The sequence below is a fragment of the Schistocerca americana genome, chromosome 9, assembly GCF_021461395.2.
Source record: "Schistocerca americana isolate TAMUIC-IGC-003095 chromosome 9, iqSchAmer2.1, whole genome shotgun sequence".
Classification (NCBI taxonomy): Eukaryota; Metazoa; Arthropoda; class Insecta; order Orthoptera; family Acrididae; genus Schistocerca; species Schistocerca americana.
In genome coordinates, this window is record NC_060127.1 from 157,839,415 (window position 1) to 157,856,315 (window position 16,901).

General features: G+C 41.8%; 1 non-coding gene across 1 annotated transcript; it reads right to left on the bottom strand.

The window, feature by feature from the left end:
- Nucleotides 1-16,042: 16,042 nt before the first annotated feature.
- On the bottom strand, nucleotides 16,043-16,117 carry Trnar-gcg. The gene has a single exon. It is a non-coding gene; the product is annotated as a tRNA-Arg (tRNA).
- Nucleotides 16,118-16,901: the final 784 nt, after the last annotated feature.

The window sequence follows — 16,901 nt, forward strand, 5'->3', positions numbered from 1 at the left end:
CACCCACTGGGTTGATGATGTCGTATGTGACTGGCAGATCAGCTGCGATGAAATTTCTTTTGCCGTGGGTCTCTGTCGGTTCGCAGGTTCACAGTGCTTTCAGAAGTTTGATCATTGTTTTCAAGACTTCTAAAAACAATTAAAATACAGGGTGATCAAAAAGTCAGTATAAATTTGAAAACTTAATAAACCACGGAATAATGTAGATAGAGAGGTAAAAATTGACACACATGCTTGGAATGACATGGGGTTTTATTAGAACGAAAAAAAAAGTTCACAAAATGTCTGACAGATGGCACTGGACAGCAAAACTGCTACCGTGACGAATGAAAGGTACGTCGATATGTTACAGGACTGCATCATCCCCAGCCTGACTAATAAACACCTGCTGGAACGTACGATGTTTATGCAGGATGGCGCTCCACCCCCATATTGCTAGACGCGTGAAAGATCTCTAGTGCGCGTCGTTTGGTGATGATCGTGTGCTCAGCCGCCACTTCCGTCATGCTTCGCCTCCCAGGTCCCCAGACCTCAGTCCGTGCCATTATTGGCGTTGGGGTTACCTGAAGTCGCAAGTGTATCGTGATCGACCGACATCTCTAGGGATGCTGAAAGACAACATCCGACGCCAATGCCTCACCATAACTCCGGACATGCTTTACAGTGCTGTTCACAACATTATTCCTCGAATACAGCTATTGTTGAGGAATGATGGTGGACATATTGAGCATTTCCTACAAAGAACATCATCTTTGCTTTGTCTTACTTTCTTATGCTAATTATTGCTATTCTGATCAGATGAAGCGCCATCTGCCGGGCTTTGTTTTGAACTTTTGTATTTTTTTGGTTCTGATAAAACCCCATGTCATTCCAAGCATGTGTGTCAATTTGTACCTCCCTATCTACATTATTCCGTGATATATTCAGTTTTCAAATTTATACTGACTTTTTGATCACCCGGTATATGTGAGTTATTTACAGATTTGCTATACAAACTGCGTGTGTATGAACTTTAGTCAGAAAGCCTTTTACGTAGAATTTAAACGTGCGAGCTTAAATACGAGTTGAAGTAAGAACGTATTTTGTGATGAAATCAGTACGGTTGTGAAGTAAACGTGATGTCGGAATGCTTGTCTAAAATTTGCTCCCCGTTGCTGGATTCTAAAATGACCAGTCAAGAGGATGTGAGAGCCTGAAACTCCGTGTATTTGATTGCACGACACTGCAGAACTAAGCTACGTTGTTACCACATGTTCTAAGCATTCATAACAGGATGGCTCAGCAGTATTTACTGTAAATATACACACTGTAAATCGACTTAGCAAACTGTTTCAGGCTATAGTTTCAAGCTATATTATACCACGTCTACAAATATCTTATCTTGGGAGGAACAAAACTGACCCTGAAAATTTCCCAGCCCTATTACGGACAAAACATTCAGCTTGTCTGGAGCAATATCGCATGTAGCTCAGCAAGTAGCGTTCTAGACTAAGCAGTTTGATTCTCATTGTCACCAATTTCACATAGCTGATGATTGGAGTTGGTAGTTAATGGCTGGATACGCAACGTCGTTGTTACAAGTAGTCTGTGAAATCAACTTCATACATGTTGGCCACTGATGAATTGTGTATACGATTGCAATTAACCCCCTCAGCGTGGGTTAAGGCCTGAAGAAGGCGTACTGAAGCACCGAAACTGGTAGCCATATACACGGAAGAGCCAATCAGTTACACCTGGCCAATATCGTGTAGAGCCCCGGCGAGCACGCAGAAATGCCACAACACGACGTGGCTTGGACCCGACTAAAGTTGGAAGTAATTTTTGGAGGAAACTGACTCCATGAATCCTGCAGGGCTGTCCGTAAGAGTACGAGGGGGTGGAGATCTCTTCCGAACTGCACGATGCAATGCATCCCATATATGCTCAATTCATGTCTGGGGAGTTTGGTGGCCAGCGGAAGTGTTTAAACTCAGACGACTATCCCTGGGGCCACTCTGTAGCAATTCTGCGGGTGTGAGGTGTGCGTTGTCCTTTTGGAATTGACCAAGTACGTCGAAATGCACAATGGACCGGAATGGATACAGGTGATCAGACAGCTTGCTTACGTACTTGTCACCTGTCAGAGTCGTATCTAGACCTATCAGGGGTTCCATATTACTTCAACTTCACGCGCCCCAAACCATTACAGAGCCTCCGCCAGCTTGAACAGTCCCCTGTTGACATGCAGGATCCACGGTTTTATGAGGTTGTCCCCACATCCGTACAAGCAACACCACCTAGACTACAGGCCTGCGCGCACACTTGTGACGTCACATACTGATGGCCAGGTCTGTATCGGAACGCTCCTGTTAAGCACTCTGCAGCTGTACGAACTTTACGAGTTTTCGAGCTGAGACCGCATAGAGATACTCGTGCTTTCCTCTTCTACATGGCCTCGTAATGAAAGTATGGAAATTTATTACATTGCGTGAAGGAACTGAACAAAACTGCCTTATGTTATTTCAAGATGTAAAATTATTTTGACGATTTGCCTTTCAAACGCATTTATAGGCTTCAATACAAACTGTAATTTTAAATTCTGTTCGAATGGTTCAAATGGCTCTGAGCACTATGGGACTTAACTGCTGTGGTCATCAGTCCCCTAGTACTTAGAACTACTTAAACCTAACTAACCTAAGGACATCACACACATCCATGCCCGAGGCAGGATTCGAACCTGCGACCGTAGCGGTCGCGCGGTTCCAGACTGTAGCGCCTAGAACCGGTCGACCACCGCTGCCGGCTTAAATTCTGTCTTTTACCTTATGAGTTACTTTTTCTTGCAGTAAAATATCGGCAATATACAATAACAAGCAGACGTTTCCGGTTTTAAATAAAGCAGCTGGAGCTCCTACAGAATTTAAGAATTTGTTTCCCTGGTTATTTTCGTGATTTTTCCTCTCCACTTCAAAGTTGGCTGACCTGACACAAAACTCAAATCATTCGACGAAATGGAGCACCTCCTGACATAATGTTTAATAAATCAAAAAACCCGAAAAGATATTTTATTTCCCTGTTTCTCCAGAACTTTAGAAACTTTAACACGAAAAGATTGTTTCTCCTATATCCTTGACTGAAAACCGAGCGAGGTGGCGCAGTGGTTAGACACTGGACTCGCATTCGGGAGGACGACGGTTCAATCCCGCGTCCGGCCATCCTGATTTAGGTTTTCCGTGATTTCCCTAAATCACTCCAGGCAAATGCCGGGATGGTTCCTCTGAAAGGGCACGGCCGACTTCCTTCCCCATCCTTCCCTAATCCGATGAGACCGATGACCACGTTGTCTGGTCTCCTTCCCCAAAACAACCAACCAACCAACTTGACTGAAATTCGTGTCACAGAATGCTGTTAATTTAATCACAATGCACTTACATCGAAATCCTGTTTTCTATACTGCTTAATCTGTTGAACACTGAATTCATTAACGTAATTTTGTAAGGTAGTTTACTCAAATTGAAATTATTTACGAATAACTGTATATGTAAAACTGAACAAATTCACTCTGTAACTCTTCCAAATAAAAGTACTGGGAACTCAATAACCTGGTAGGAATGATAAGGAATACTAAACATTTTCGAGCCACACTAATTAATATAAATATTCTTTGTGACAATATTTGCTTCGTATTAACCTCGCAGCAATGATCCAGAATTAAGAAACAAATTATACTGGTACATGATACATAACTGCTTTTAAAAACAATTGGCAAATGTGGTGCAAAAAAATGGCTCTGAGCGCTATGGGACTTAACAGCTATGGTAATCAGTCCCCTAGAACTTAGAACTACTTAAACCTAACCAACCTAAGGACATCACACAACACCCAGCCATCACGAGGCAGAGAAAATCCCTGACCCCGCCGGCAACCGAACCCGGGAACCCGGGCGTGGGAAGCGAGAACGCTACCGCACGACCACGAGATGCGGGCAAATGTGGTGCAATGGAAACAAATAACACGCTATAAATTTTTTGTCATTTACTTACCCTTGAATGGTGCGTAGACACAAATTCCTGTCTGAGAATAGCTGCAATCCAGCGATTTCTCAACTTCACACATTTGGGAAATCGAAACTGTGCACTTTCACGCCTTTTTGGGATTTATAATTCCCCTGGCAAAAGCGAACGCAACACTTGAATGACATACTTCGAAGAACTGTAGGCGAATATTGTATGATATTTCACGTGGCACACACTTTCAACACAACATACACGCCAACAGGAATGCCGACTAGAGATAAGATGGCCAACACTTTGTGACGTCACGTGCCAATATGGCCGCTGTGCGTAGGCCTTGTATTAGGCTTTCGTACAAGTCCATCCGCTCGATACAGTTTGAAAGGAAACTTTTCCGACCAGGCAACATGTTTACAGTCATCAACAGTCTAATGTCGGCTTTGAAGCGCTCAGGCGAGGCGTAAAGGTTTGTGACATGCAGTCACCAAGGATACACGAGTGGGCTTTCGGGTCTGCAAGCCCATATCGATAATGTTTCGGTGAATGTTTCGCACGCTGACACTTGTTGATTGTCTAAGATTGAAATCTGCAGCAATTTGTGGAAGGGTTGCACTTCTGTCAGATGATTCTCTTTAGTCGTTGGTCCCGTTCTTGCAGGACCCTTTTCCGGCCACAGCGGTGTCAGAGATTTGAGGTTTTACCGTATTCCTGATATTCACGGTACACTCGTGAAACGGTCGTACGGAGAAAATGCCCACTTATCGTTATTTCGGAGTTGCTGTGTCTCATCGCTCGTCCGCCGACTATAACACCACGTTCGAACTCATTTAAGTCTTGATAACCTGCCATTGTAGCAACGGTAACCAATCCAACAACTGCGGCAAACACTCGTCTTGTATAGGTGTTGCAGGCCTCTGTGCCGTATTCTGCCTGTTTACATATCTCTCTATTTGAATATGCATGCCTGTACCAATTTCTTTGGCGCTCAGTGTAATGAAAAGCATCGTAAGGACAGCTCTAGGTGTTCCATTTTATTACATACGGAAATTTATAGTCTGCCTTTAAGACAGCCTTCACCTCTCAACGATGTGGGGATTCACCAGAGACAACACATGCTTGGGATTCCACGTAGAATTGTAGGTTTCCTTTCCTCTGTTAACTTGCTGTAGGACATTCAAGTCGCTGTAGTGGCGTCCATTAGAAAGACATTCGCTATTGAACAACATGGAATAATAATAATAATAATAATAATACGCATCAATTAAACAATCAGAGGAACACGAAATCTTAAGACAGCCACCAGAACAAGCACAAATAGAACACGAGGTGACACACATGCTAGATATAGAAGAAAAATTTCAACTGATATATATAGAATACAAAGACACAAATACAGACATTAATTAATAATAATTATTATTATTATTCTTTCCTTTCTCAGATGTTATGCCTGGTGAAAAATGGAAAGTGACTCGGATCTTGATCAAGCGTGACTTCCTTTTAACTGTACAGTAGAAGTCACATTGCATTTAGGAACTTTTGGATAATTGAACATGTATCAATAATTACAGATTTCTGTAATTGTATATATAAGTTTGGATGTAGCTGTATTGCGTTGATGTACTGGAGGATATTGTGTGGTATGACTCCTGTAGTTGATAGTGTAATTGGTATAATGTCAACTTTATCCTGATGCCACATGTCCTTGACTTCCTCAGCCAGTTGGATGTATTTTTCAATTTTTTCTCCTGTTTTCTTCTGTATATTTGTTGTATTGGGTATGGATATTTCGATTAGTTGTGTTAATTTCTTGTTTTTATTGGTGAGTATGATGTCAGGTTAAATACGTGGTGTTGTTCCAGTATAATTTGTATTCATCATTCTCCAGTACATTTTGTCGTGCATACTTGTATGTGGAAACGTGTTGTTTTATTAGTTTATGTTGTATGGCGAGTTGTTGATGTATTATTTTTGTTACATTGTCATGTCTTCTGGGGTATTCTGTATTTGCTAGTATTGTACATCCGCTTGTGATGTGATCTACTGTTTCTATTTGTTGTTTGCAAAGTCTGCGTTTATCTGCTGTGGTATTGGGATCTTTAATAATATGCTTGCTGTAATATCTGGTGTTTATTGTTTGATCCTGTATTGCAATCATGAATCCTTCCGTCTCACTGTATATATTGCCTTTTCTTAGCCATGTGTTGGATGCGTCTTGATCGATGTGTGGCTGTGTTAGATAATACGGGTGCTTGCCATATAGTGTTTTCTTTTTCCAATTTACTTTCTTCATATCTGTTGATGTTATGTGATCTAAAAGGTTGTAGAAGTGGTTATGAAATTGCAGTGGTGTAGCCGATGTATTTATATGAGTGATTGCTTTGTGTATTTTGCTAGTTTCTGCTCGTTCTAGAAAGAATTTTCTTTAACTGTCTACCTGTCCATAATGTAGGTTTTTTATGTCGATAAACCCCCTTCCTCCTTCCTTTCTGCTTAATGTGAATCTTTCTGTTGCTGAATGTATGTGATGTATTCTATATTTGTGGCATTGTGATCGTGTAAGTGTATTGAGTGCTTCTAGGTCTGTGTTACTCCATTTCACTACTCCGAATGAGTAGGTCAATATTGGTATAGCATAAATATTTATAGGTTTTGTCTTGTTTCTTGCTGTCAATTCTGTTTTCAGTATTTTTGTTAGTCTTTGTCTCTATTTTTCTTTCAGTTCTTCTTTAATATTTGTATTATCTATTCCTATTTTTTGTCTGTATCCTAGACATTTATAGGCATCTTTTTTTTCCATCGCTTCTATGCAGTCGCTGTGGTTATCCAATATGTAATCTTCTTGTTTTGTGTGTTTTCCCTTGACTATGCTATTTTTCTTACATTTGTCTGTTCCAAAAGCCATATTTATATCATTGCTGAATACTTCTGTTATCTTTAGTAATTGGTTGAGTTGTTGATTTGTTGCTGCCAGTAGTTTTAGATCATCCGTGTATAGCAAATGTGTGATTTTGTGTGGGTATGTTCCAGTAATATTGTATCCATAATTTGTATTATTTAGCATGTTGGATAGTGGGTTCAGAGCAAGGCAGAACCAGAAAAGACTTAATGAGTCTCCTTGGTATATTCCACGCATAATCTGTATTGGCTGTGATGTGATATTATTTGAATTTGTTTGGATATTAAGTGTGGTTTTCCAGTTTTTCATTACTATGTTTAGGAACTGTATCAATTTAGGATCTGCTTTATATATTTCCAATATTTGTAGTAACCATGAGTGGGGTACACTATCAAAAGCTTTTTGGTAATCAATGTATGCGTAGTGTAGCGACCTTTGTTTAGTTTTAGCTTGATATGTCACCTCTGCATCTATTATCATTTGCTCTTTACATCCTCATGCTCCTTTGCAACAGCCTTTTTGTTCTTCATTTATAATTTTGTTCTGTGTTGTATGTGTCATTAATTTCTGTGTAATGACTGAAGTTAATATTTTGTATATTGTTGGTAGGCATGTTTTGGGGCGATATTTAGCTGGGTGCTGTGTCTGCTTGATCTATTGGTTTCAGATAAGTTATTCCATGTGTAAGGGTATCAGGGAATGTGTATGGGTCTGCAATGTAAATGTTAAATAATTTAGTTAGATGTGAATGTGTTGAGGTGAACTTCTTTAGCCAGAAATTTGCTATTTTATCTGTTCCAGGGGCTTTATTATTATTATTATTATTATTATTATCGTTCTATTATATTTAAGTTACTTCAGCCTATGCAAGTAAACGTTCGTTAGAAGGGATATTACGGAACTACTTCCATTGGCATCTGAGATGCTTTATTCACTCCCTGCATTCAATATTTCAGTACTACAGTTTTGAGCACGGTGTTTGCTAAAATTGCAAGACGGGCACGAGTCTCGTCGTGTAGGGCACGGCAGCAATGCTGCTCCCAAACGAAGGGTGAGGAGTTGGAAACGCAAACATTCCTCCGAAAAAGGGTGGCGCACCAATGTAACACTTGTACATCTAGTAAGCTGATGGAAACGAAGATCTCATTATCCTGTAATCAATGTTGAGCTATCATGGCTGTTGAAATTTAACAAATACAGAGCTGCAAAAAAATGGTTCAAATGGCTCTGAGCACTATGGGATTTAACTTTTGAGGTCATCAGTCCCCTAGAACTTAGAACTACTTAAACCTAACTAACCTAAGGACATCACACAGTTCGCAGCTCGTGGTCGTGTGGTAGCGTTCTCGCTTCCCGCGCCCCGGATATCGGGTTCGATTCCCGGCGGGGTCAGGGATTTTCTCTGCCTCATGATGACTGGGTGTTGTGTGATGTCCTTAGGTTAGTTAGGTTTAAGTAGTTCTAAGTTCTAGGGTTCTGATGACCATAGCTGTTAAGTCCCATAGTGCTCAGAGCCATTTGACACCACACACATCCATGCCCGAGGCAGGATTCGAACCTGCGACCGTAGCGGTCGCACGGTTCCAGACTGTAGCGCCTAGGACCGCTCGGCCACTCCGGCCGGCACAGAGGTTCACCCATAAATACTGCTAGTAAGTATCCAATAACGGATACGCCCAATGGATACGTCGCAGTAACAGGAAAAAGGCAACTCAAAAACAGTGTGCCTTTAAACACAATTCTCTTCTGATTGCAGAAGATCTTTCAAGTCACTTACGACCAGATTATTCGGTCATTATCAGAAAACTCCCCCCCATGAACCATGGACCTTGCCGTTGGTGGGGAGGCTTGCGTGCCTCAGCGATACAGATGGCCGTACCGTAGGTGCAACCACAACGGAGGGGTATCTGTTGAGAGGCCAGACAAACATGTGGTTCCTGAAGAGGGGCAGCAGCCTTTTCAGTAGTTGCAGGGGCAACAGTCTGGATGATTGACTGATCTGGCTTTGTAACATTAACCAAAACGGCCTTGCTGTGCTGGTACTGCGAACGGCTGAAAGCAAGGGGAAACTACAGCCGTAATTTCTCCCGAGGACATGCAGCTTTACTGTATGATTAAATGATGATGCCGTCCTCTTGGGTAAAATATTCCGGAGGTAAAATAGTCCCCCATTCGGACCTCCGGGCGGGGACTACTCAAGAGGACGTCGTTATCAGGAGAAAGAAAACTGGCATTCTACGGATCGGAGCGTGGAATTTCAGATCCCTTAATCGGGCAGGTAGGTTAGAAAATTTAAAAAGGGAAATGGATAGGTTAAAGTTAAATATAGTAGGAAATAGTGAAGTTCGGTGGCAGGAGGAACAAAACTTTTGGTCAGGTGATTACAGGGTTATAAATACAAAATCAAATAGGGGTAATGCAGGAGTAGGTTTAATAATGAATAAAAAAATAGGAGTGCGGGTTAGCTACTACAAACAGCATAGTGAACGCATTATTGTGGCCAAGATAGACACAAAGCCCATGCCTACTACAGTAGTACACGTTTATATGCCAACTAGCTCTGCAGATGATGAAGAAATTGACGAAATGTATGACGAGATAAAAGAAATTATTCAGGTAGTGAAGGGAGACGAAAATTTAATAGTCATGGGTGACTGGAATTCGTCAGTAGGAAAAGGGAGAGAAGGAAACATAGTAGGTGAATATGGATTGGGGGGAAGAAATGAAAGAGGAAGCCGCCTTGTAGAATTTTGCACAGAGCATAACTTAATCATAGCTAACACTTGGTTCAAGAATCATAAAAGAAGGTTGTATACCTGGAAGAATCCTGGAGATACTAAAAGGTATCAGATAGATTGTATAATGGTAAGACAGAGATTTAGGAACCAGGTTTTAAATTGTAAGACATTTCCAGGGGCAGATGTGGATTCTGACCACAATCTATTGGTTATGAACTGCAGATTGAAACTGAAGAAACTGCAAAAAGGTGGGAATTTAAGGAGATGGGACCTGGATAAACTGAAAGAACCAGAGGTTGTAGAGAGTTTCAGGGAGAGCATTAGGGAACAACTGACAGGAATGGGGGAAAGAAATACAGTAGAAGAAGAATGGGTAGCTCTGAGGGATGAAGTACTGAAGGCAGCAGAGGATCAAGTGGGTAAAAAGACGAGGGCTAGTAGAAATCCTTGGGTAACAGAAGAAATATTGAATTTACTTGATGAAAGGAGAAAATATAAAAATGCAGTAAATGAAGCAGGCAAAAAGGAATACAAACGTCTCAAAAATGAGATCGACAGGAAGTGCAAAATGGCTAAGCAGGGATGGCTAGAGGACAAATGTAAGGATGTAGAGGCTTATCTCACTAGGGGTAAGATAGATACTGCCTACAGGAAAATTAAAGAGACCTTTGGAGAGAAGAGAACCACTTGTATGAATATCAAGAGCTCAGATGGCAACCCAGTTCTAAGCAAAGAAGGGAAGGCAGAAAGGTGGAAGGAGTATATAGAGGGTTTATACAAGGGCGATGTACTTGAGGACAATATTATGGAAATGGAAGAGGATGTAGATGAAGATGAAATGGGAGATAAGATACTGCGTGAAGAGTTTGACAGAGCACTGAAAGACCTGAGTCGAAACAAGGCCCCGGGAGTAGACGACATTCCATTAGAACTACTGACGGCCTTAGGAGAGCCAGTCATGACAAAACTCTACCATCTGGTGAGCAAAATGTATGAGACAGGCGAAATACCCACAGACTTCAAGAAGAATGTAATAATTCCAATCCCAAAGAAAGCAGGTGTTGACAGATGTGAAAATTACCGAACTATCAGTTTAATAAGTCACAGCTGCAAAATACTAACGCGAATTCTTTACAGACGAATGGAAAGACTGGTAGAAGTGGACCTTGGAGAAGATCAGTTTGGATTCCGTAGAAATGTTGGAACACGTGAGGCAATACTAACCTCACGACTTATCTTAGAAGAAAGATTAAGAAAAGGCAAACCTACGTTTCTAGCATTTGTAGACTTAGAGAAAGCTTTTGACAACGTTAACTGGAATACTCTCTTTCAAATTCTGAAGGTGGCAGGGGTAAAATACAGGGAGCGGAAGGCTATTTACAATTTGTACAGAAACCAGGTGGCAGTTATAAGAGTCGAGGGGCATGAAAGGGAAGCAGTGGTTGGGAAAGGAGTGAGACAGGGTTGTAACCTCTCCCCGATGTTATTCAATCTGTATATTGAGCAAGCAGTAAAGGAAACAAAAGAAAAGTTCGGAGTAGGTATTAAAATCCATGCAGAAGAAGTAAAAACTTTGAGGTTCGCCGAAGACATTGTAATTCTGTCAGAGACTGCAAAGGACTTCGAAGAGCAGTTGAACGGAATGGACAGTGTCTTGAAAGGAGGATATAAGATGAACATCAACAAAAGCAAAACGAGGATAATGGAATGTAGTCAAATTAAATCGGGTGATGCTGAGGGGATTAGATTAGGAAATGAGACACTTAAAGTAGTAAAGGAGTTTTGCTATTTAGGGAGTAAAATAACTGATGATGGTCGAAGTAGAGAGGATATAAAATGTAGACTGGCAATGGCAAGAAAATCGTTTCTGAAGAAGAGAAATTTGTTAACATCGAGTATAGATTTAAGTGTCAGGAAGTCGTTTCTGAAAGTATTTGTATGGAGTGTAGCCATGTATGGAAGTGAAACATGGACGATAACCAGTTTGGACAAGAAGAGAATAGAAGCTTTCGAAATGTGGTGCTACAGAAGAATGCTGAAGATAAGGTGGGTAGATCACGTAACTAATGAGGAGGTATTGAATAGGATTGGGGAGAAGAGAAGTTTGTGGCACAACTTGACTAGAAGAAGGGATCGGTTGGTAGGACATGTTTTGAGGCATCAAGGGATCACAAATTTAGCATTGGAGGGCAGCGTGGAGGGTAAAAATCGTAGAGGGAGACCAAGAGATGAATACACTAAGCAGATTCAGAAGGATGTAGGTTGCAGTAGGTACTGGTAGATGAAGAAGCTTGCACAGGATAGAGTAGCATGGAGAGCTGCATCAAACCAGTCTCAGGACTGAAGACCACACAACAACATCAGAAAACTCTGATTGGAAGAAGGGCAGAATCACAACATATTTGTTAAGACATCAGGGAATAACTTCCATCGTACTAGAGGGAGCTGCAGAGGGTGAAAACTGTAGAGGAAGACAGAAGTTGGAATGCATCCAGCAAATTATTGAGGACGCTATCTACTCTGAGATGAAGAGGTTGGCAGAGGAGGGGAATACGTGGCTAGCCACATCAAACCAGTCAGAAAACTGACGACAGGAGAGGCAGGGCAGATATAATGATCCCAGCTAAACAATTTTTATTTTTCATCAAAAATCTCTAACATAAAAGTGAATCTAAACGAAGTCTCTGTAACAAATGATAGATAATGAATGAACACAAATAAGCGTAGCCGGAATGGTCACAGATCTGTTTAACGGACGAACGTAATGAAGATGACGAAAGACACCGACTGGCGATGGCTATGCTGCGAAAGCCTACTTACAGAGTTTCAGCAAACAGTACTGAGGATTGTGGAAAATTATTCAAAGTGCCTTTACCGAAAATTACCTTGTATGGGTAATCAGAGAACCAACTCGTCAGAGTAACATTTTAGACCTAAAGCTTCGCTGAATATGGCTGTAACTAGGAATACAGTAAAAAGGTAGGAAGATCTTTCTGTTTAGTAAGAGCAACAAGGAACAGATTTCTGTATAAAGGTTTTATCTCCACCACCGATAATGTTCACCATCAATCGACAAAAGTGAGTATTGTACAATACGTTTTAGAGATTTATGTGTCGAGCAGAGTCCTGAGAGAGGGAAAAGGTCGGGCGTGATTCGACAGCCGTCTCAGAACGTTTCACTGCAAATTTGAACGTAGCCAAAGACTCACAGACTAACAAAAGCTAAATGAAGCCAAAATTAGGGTAAGGAGGGCTACGCGTTGGAAGTTCAAAGAATTCGAAAGTAAAGTTTTATGTACCGACTTGACAGAGCCGGTCGTAGTTGCCGAGCGGTTCTAGGCGCTACAGTCTGGAACCGCGCGACCGCTACGATCACAGGTTCGAATCCTGCCTCGTGCATAGATGTGTGTGATGTCCGTAGGTTAGTTAGGTTTAAGTAGTTCTAAGTTCTAGGGGACTGATGACGTCCCATAGTGCTCAGAGCGATTTGAACTATTTGAACCATTTGAACAGGTTTCGATTTGATGTTAAACCAGTAAACGCATTGAAGACATCTATTCTGTGACCATTACGGTAGTGGAACGGATGCTGGCATAGAAAAGGCCTAAAAATTAAACCCCTTTTTCAGAACTGATTCGCAGAGGAAGATCGCCCAGTTCATGGAAAGAGTGATGGTTCTGTGCTGTGTGGAGCCCCTCATTTCCTATTCTACGTCCAACAGTAGGCATGTCTCGGTGCTATGTACACCATGTTCAGACTGCTATAGTACACGTAAAGCCCTTCCTGTATCCGACAAGACATCTGACGACGAGATGTTGTATCCAGACACTTCTTCTTCAGCGGCAACTGACGGATGAAACGTATCCTCCAACATTTTTACATACTCTGTTGACGCCTAACAAGGGCGGAACTAGTGTTATTAATGAAACAATTGTGCAATCGACAGTGTTTTCATTCACAAATATTCAGAACCGATTGCTTCATCAGCGAGCCAATACTGGTGGAAACGATATTAACAGAATCCAATGTCAATATATTCCGAAGTTGCATAAACTTGTGTGTATCTATTTCAGGAAAATAAGGAAAAACGCTGGAGATGCTATGTTAAAACCATCTTTAATTGCTGGGGTGAAATTTTAAACAGTACATACGACAACCATGGGAGTACTGAAGTATGTTTGCCAGCGTTCGGTGACGATGTTTGTGCAATAACTAGAGTTGCACTGTACCAAAATTACGATTCGATAGTTTTGGTACAATACATAAATGTCGTTGTAAGTGGTAGCATTACCAATAGACTAGTATTGGCAGCACTGGTACGAAAAGAAACTTAGATGACTGTGTGAGAGAGAAAGTGGGAATCGACAACTACACTTTTCTTTTTGTTAGTTTGTTTTGCACATAAATTAGAGCTGCACATCGTTCAGTGTTAGTCTATTGTGTATTTTATATCCCTAAAAAATATAACCTGCATTTCATAAGTAATAAAAATTAGATGGACGAGTAACTTCCATACCTTTTGAAACCAAATCAATAACATTTGATGCAGATACAGTTTGCATCCACAAACATAAAAAAATCAATATTACTCTTTTGTACTCAATTGAAGGTTCTTCATCACGATAAGAAAACATGTTTCCTGTTGTTGCCACTAACGGAATCGTGTTTTGTACAAGCTCGACAAAGTATTGAAGCGATGTCTGATATTCTTCGATAATGATACAAGCTGAAGAAATTAATTAAAGTTTGTGCTACGTCAAGGGCTTTAACCTGAGTCTCCTCCTTACTAGGCGGACGTGTTAACCATTACATCACTGTAGCGGTACAGCCAACACAGTTGCACGGACTATTCCACTCTACTGCCCTACCTAACACAAACTCCAATTCGCGCCTTCAGCCTATTTCCCCTTCTTAAATCGTCAGTATTGGCGAGTCTCTCAGGTATTGGAATAGCGTCCCAGCTTTGTAGAAATCCTGTCTATACCTCAAACATAGGTGATCTGTTGACCTGATGGCACTACTTTTCTTTGAGACGTATGGGTCTCACCTCAAAGATGTCTGATATGTTTGTTTTTTTTTTTTTTTTTTTTTTGCCGGCCGGTGTGGCCGTACGGGTTTAGGCGCATCAGTCTGGAACCGCGTGACCGCTACGGTCGCAGGTTCGAGTCCTGTCTCGGGCATGGATGTGTGTGATGTCCTTAGGTTAGTTAGGTTTAAGTAGTTCTAAGTTCTAGGGGACTGATGACCACAGATGTTAAGTCCCATAGTGCTCAGAGCCATTTCTTTGTTTCACGTTTTTTTTGTATTTTATCTTTTTTATAGGAAACTGGAAATCTGTATTGTTTCTCTTTTTAAATTTTTTTCTACAACATTCCTCTGTTGTGTGTGTGTGTGTGTGTGTGTGTGTGTGTGTGTGTTTGTTTGTGTGTGTGTGTGTGTGTGTGTGTGTGTGTGTGTGTGTGCGTGCGTGCGTGCGCATATTGTGTAATAAACTGGGTATCTTGTAACGACGGAAGAATTCGTCCCATAGTCCTCAGTGGTTCACAACCCCACAACGGTTCAAAGCAGTCCACCCACACGCCACCGCCACCCCACACCAAACCCAGGGTTATTGACGGTTCGGCCCCCAGTAGACCCCCCCCCCACCGGGAACATTTCATGCCAGACGAGTGTGACCCCAAATGTCATATGTTTGCGTAGTAGAGTGACTATGGTGTACGCATATGTGGAGACACTGTTTGTGCTGCAATAGCTGACAGCAACACACTAGACCACATGGCTAGCTAAAATGGCTCTGAACACTATGGACTTAACATATGAGGTCATCAGTCACCTAGAACTTAGAACCACTTAAACCTAAGGACATCACACACATCCATGCCCGAGGCAGGATTCGAACCTGTGACCATAGCGATCGCGCGGTTCCAGACTGAAGCGCCTACAACCGCTCGGCCACACCGGCCGGCTAGCTGGGCAGGCTTCCTCTGTTTTACTTTCGAATAAAATTTTAATTAAATGTTGAATATTTCAATTTTGCTATAAATATTGTTTGCTTATAAGTAACGAGCTGGGGGATAACTACATAGAACAAAATTTTCCATAGATCATGCAATCTTTTATGTAGCTGCACTCAGTTTCCAGACAGTTCACAGATTCTGGTTTCTAGTGCAACCTAGTAAGACACTGGATGCATATGCAAACAAAGTGATGTTTCCAGACAGTTCACTGATTCTGGTTACTAGTGGAGCCTAGTAAGACACTGATCGCATATGCAAACAAAGTGATGAGGAAAACATAACGCCTGATAGTTGTGCAACACACCTAATGTACAGGTAATGCAGTAAGAATCTTAAGTAACCAAAGGTACTACAGAAACTTGTAGTCTATGAAACTTCCTGGGAGATTAAAACTGTGTGCCGGACCGAGACTCGAACTCGGGACCTTTGCTTTTCGCGGGCAAATGCTCTACCAACTGAGCTACCCAAGCACGACTCACGCCCCGTCCTCACAGCTTCACTTCTGCCAGTACCTCGTCTCCTACCTTCCAAACTTTACAGAAGCTCTCCTGCGAACCTTGCAGAACTAGCACTCCTGAAAGAGAGGATATTGCGGAGACATGGCTTAGCCACAGCGTGGGGGATGTTTCCAGAATGAGATTTTCACTCTGCAGCGGAGTGTGCGCTGATATGAAACTTCCTGGCAGATTAAAACTGTGTGCCGGACCGAGACACGAACTCGGGACCTTTGCCTTTGGAAGGTAGGAGCCGAGGTACTGGCAGAAGTGAAGCTGTGAGGACGGGGCGTGAATTGTGCTTGGGTAGCTCAGTTGGCAGAGCACTTGCCCGCGAAAGGCAAAGGTCCCAAGTTCGAGTCTCGGTCCGGCACACAGTTTTAATCTGCCAGGAAGTTTTATATCAGCGTACACTCTGCTGCAGAGTGGAAATTTCATTCTGGCAACTTGTAGTCTATGCTTGCTTACAATAGTCGACAACAGTAGTTTTACAACTGTAGGTGTAACGCTTTTCATTTCAGTGAGTGTGCATTTCTGGTGGAGTGGTTGCTCCTTTAGATGGTCAAAGTCTGAATCCTGCCTTCCCACTAGCACTCAGTTTCGAGACGGTTCACCGCTTTGGGTGATCCAGTAAGACACTGACAAGTGATCGGAAAGATGTAATGCCTGATAGGTATGCAACACACCGAACATATATACAGTTAATGTGGTTACAAGCGAAGGACAGATGTACGGCAAAATGCATTCTTGTTCTTAAGCAT